The sequence below is a fragment of the Geospiza fortis genome, unplaced genomic scaffold, assembly GCF_000277835.1.
Source record: "Geospiza fortis unplaced genomic scaffold, GeoFor_1.0 scaffold72, whole genome shotgun sequence".
NCBI lineage: Eukaryota > Metazoa > Chordata > Aves > Passeriformes > Thraupidae > Geospiza > Geospiza fortis.
In genome coordinates this window covers 3,137,123-3,141,252 of record NW_005054338.1, presented here as the reverse complement: position 1 = coordinate 3,141,252, position 4,130 = coordinate 3,137,123, and positions in this window count along the sequence as shown.

The window sequence follows — 4,130 nt, the reverse complement described above, 5'->3', positions numbered from 1 at the left end:
ATGACACTGGTAGTGACAAGTGCTGTGTCTTTAGGAGGAACCAGAACTTGGTTCATCTTTCTGTGCAGGAGTCCTAGGTTTTCTTAACTCCTCCAAGAAAGATGGATTTATCTGTACTGTTTTTAAGGGGTACAAGTAACAAGTCTTAGAATATTCCTGGCCCAATATTTAAAAGTGTATTTACATACTCAATTCACACTAAATAGGTGTCCTTCTTCCTCTTTGGGGCTGCCAATATAAAAAAAAAAAACTTATTACACTGTCATCACTGTCATGAGCACAGGAATCCTCTGACACATACAAATCCCTCGAGGGATGAAACCAGTGCAGTTCTTGCATCTTCTCCCAAGCACCAGATGTAGTTGGTTTGTGTTGCTCACACAGCATGCACAACTACTTAAACTTCGACCTTGGGCTTGAGCTACAGATGCCTTTCCCACTGTTTCTTGGAAGCTCCATTGTTTCCCTTGCCTTGACAAATCCTCAGGCTGGGTTGAGGGCTGGGTTACTGACTTCCTTCACTGGCACCCTCTGATGGGATTTCATCAAAACCCAGCTCTGGGCTCTCCAGCATTGTTTTGCCCAGTCCAAACCCGAGGTTCTGCAGAGCCTGCAGAGTCTTAGTCTGAGCCTTCATTCATGACCCCAACCCTTACTGGGCGTCCTGTTCTGGCACTACACATCTCTGCAACGCTCCAGTTGCTGTAACGCTTTTATAATTCCCCTCCTTTGCATAAAATAATTGAATATTCAATACCAAACATCCCCAAGCCATGTACTGCCGCTGTGGCCAGCCCTGAATCCTGACAGGCACAGTCCGACACCTCCACAGGGCTGCATGTTATGAGACACAGCTCACAGCCATGAGGAAAAGAAGCTCCACAAGGATCTCACCAAGAGGAAACAATCTCGACTCTCCAGAAGCTGTGTGGCTTCATTTGAGAAAGACTGGACCCATCCCCAGAAGCCTTGGTGATGTCAGTCAGGTTTTGGAGCTCAGCAGCCTGTACATTTTCCTTCTTCCATCTCCTGAGATGGCCATTCTCCACAGGAAATATTCCCCATTATTAGAGGAATTCAGGAAGCCTAGGACTTCCATTTGGCACAAAAGGATGAATTAAAGAACAGCCCCCACTGCCACCCCTTCTCAAGCAGATAGCAGCAAAGAAAAGCCAGACCACAGCTCTGAGAGAAACTCAACATGTAGGAAGCATGTTTTCTTCAACTCAATCTCAAAAGCAGCTTGGAGCACCCTTCTTCTAACCTATGTTGAATATGTAAAGCAAGGACACCAGATTTACAGCCAAGAGATTTTCCACTCCGGGCTCATGGAACTGGATGAAAGTAAATTTGTGGGTGTTTATTCTTGATTTGGCAGAGAAAAAAAAATGAGGGAGGGGCTGTGTTTGAGGGAGGGTATCAAAGATCAGAGCCAGATGCTCCTGCACGGAGCTCTGGATTTACAGGAAATTAAGAAGGTAGAGAAGGTGAGGCAAAGGCTGTGTTTGAAGTGAGAGTCAAGGGGTTCTGAGGCTTACAACCATCCAAGGTGCTTGGGGGGAGCTACAGCACATGCCAAAACCACACCACAGTGGCCTGGGGTGCTTTCATTATACAAAGCCTGGGAGAGCAGAGGCTGTAAATGTAGCTTCAAAAGAAGCTTCATCTTAAAGTCTTAGCTCTCAGGGCCTATTAAACATTTATGCTGACTACCACTCCTACTATTTGCTTCAGAGAAAGTACCCGAAATAACCTTTGCTACAGAGTGAGCTACTACAGCTCTACTGGCTGAGTAGGAGACTAGCAGAGAGCTGTGAGAAACAAATAGAAATGGTGTTGGAAGAGTGTGCTGATGTCTCTATTCAGTCAGCCAGGAAAGAAGCAGGAAAATCTGGTCTGGAACCTGAGAGGGAAGACAGAAAACTTTGCTAAAACTAATGGGTGGATTAGTGATGTAGAGATGGCTAAGACTGAGTGAGGCCAGCGGAGACAAATACAGATATTTAAAAGTATTGACAATTTTTTGTTTTTACCTTACGAAGGTTCACACTTTTGGGGGAGTCTTCAGACCAGCCTCTAGTTGAATCTGTGGCCACTGCAGTTCTAAGAAGGACTGTAGAGGAAAAGAAAGAAAGCAGACCCTTATGCAGAAATCAAAAGGAAGACAGAGTATTTTGAGGAGAAGATGAAAAGAAGGGATTAATTTTCCTGATTTGCTTAAAAAATGTTTGGCCGTGCAACAAGGATTTAGGATGAGACTGCCAGAATTACTCAAAGCTTCCACTCTAGGAAGTTGTTACTATTAATAGCAGATAATACACAAAGATTCCCTTATTCCCTCACAGGGACAACCCCGGTAGAGAGGGCTGTGCTGGCACTAGCACCTTCCAAGCAGGTGTTCAGAAAGTCCCTCAAAGTGACTTATTTCAATGGGTGCACACAGGATCCCGCAGACTCTGCCTGTAGGAGCTGCTGCCCTCCGGTCACACAGCCAGGGGTTGATCCCAATATTCACCTGCACAGAGTGAGCAGACTTGGTGCCTGGATTTTATCAGCTCTTGCAAATTCAGTAGAACTACTGGTCTCTGGAATTTAGCAGTTCTTGGGAAACCTTCACGCTCCTTGTCAGCACACGCTTTTCCTCTTTGGTCTGTTTTCTGGGAATCATTTCTCCACCCAAATCTACAAATACCAACAGGACCAATTCAGTTTCACACAAAAGAGGCATTTATGACTAGTGCAGTTGGAGGCTGTTGTGGCTAATCAATTCACTCTAGAGAAACTTAGTGTAAATATGGCTCCTTCCTATTAATGAGCAACCACAGCTCCTCTTCCTGAAATCCAAAGCCACCAAGCTAGGAAAAATGAATGTTTAGTGTTCATATTTGAATGTACAGACTCTATGAAACTGGGACAGACCTTCCCATGTTCAGCCTCAGGGAGAAACATTGATTGACTGGTCTGGATTCATGTTTGGATGGTATCTGCTTATCCCCAGCCCCTCTGACTTACATTCATTTGGGTGCTTATCAGCATGGATATTGCATCTAGCTGATAAGCCTGTTGATAAGCCTGTCACTTGAAGGATGGCCAAATATGACCGAGCTGACCCAAACTCAACTACCAAACACTATGATGAGGGTAGCTTTGAATACTGGATTCTTACAAACCATTTTGCAAAGTGAAAGTCCTTCATGTTATGTTGATGGTGCTCAAGCACTGATTCTTAGTTCTCTTCTTTCATAGAGCCATGGAATAGCTTGAGATGGAAGGGATCTTTAAAGATCATCTAATCCTTGAAGGACATCAACCCATTGGAATGAGTCCAAAGGAGGGCCACCAAGATGACTATGGGGATGAAGGAGCTCTCCTACAAGGAAAGGCTGAGAAAATTTGGTTTGTCCAGCCTGGAAAAAAAAAATACAGCTTAGGGATGACCTAACTGCAGCCTTCCAGTACCTTTCACAAGAACATGTAGTGACAGGAAAAGGAGGAATGGATTAAAACCAAAAGAGCATGGCTTTAGATTAGATATTAGGTAAAAAATTCTTTATTGTGAGGGTGGTGAGCCACTGGAACAGGTTGCCTAAAGTTGTGGCTGGCCCCTCCCTGGAAACATTCGAGGCCAGGTTGGATGGAGCTCTGAGCAACCTGGTCTAGTGGAAAACATCCCTGCCCATGGCAGGAGCTAAATAATGAAGTCCCTTTCAACCCAAACCATTCGATGATTCCATGACCTCTTCCAGTCCACAGCCCTGAAATTGCAAAGAAATTTACACAAATCAGTCTGAACATTTATATAGTACTGATGAGATTTGTGACTTTAGATGTTCAAATTGTATCAGGCCTTGGCAACAGCGAGTGGTCGGGCTAGGAGCCTCTTACAGGCTGGACCAAGTGCTTGATGTATCCAGGGGATTCATCGTTCTGGGGGAAGTTCTCCCCAAAAACGCCCGGAGGGAGCGAGGGCCCCCGGAGCTGTGCGGGGCTGGCGGGTTCTGAGGGCGGCGCTAGGAGGATACCTGGGGGCTTATCCCAGCTGCACGCTCAGAGCCCCTCTGGGCTGCGGCCGCTCGTGCAGCACGGCCCCATCTATCGCGAGCCGCCGCGACAGGCAATGCCCGACCGGC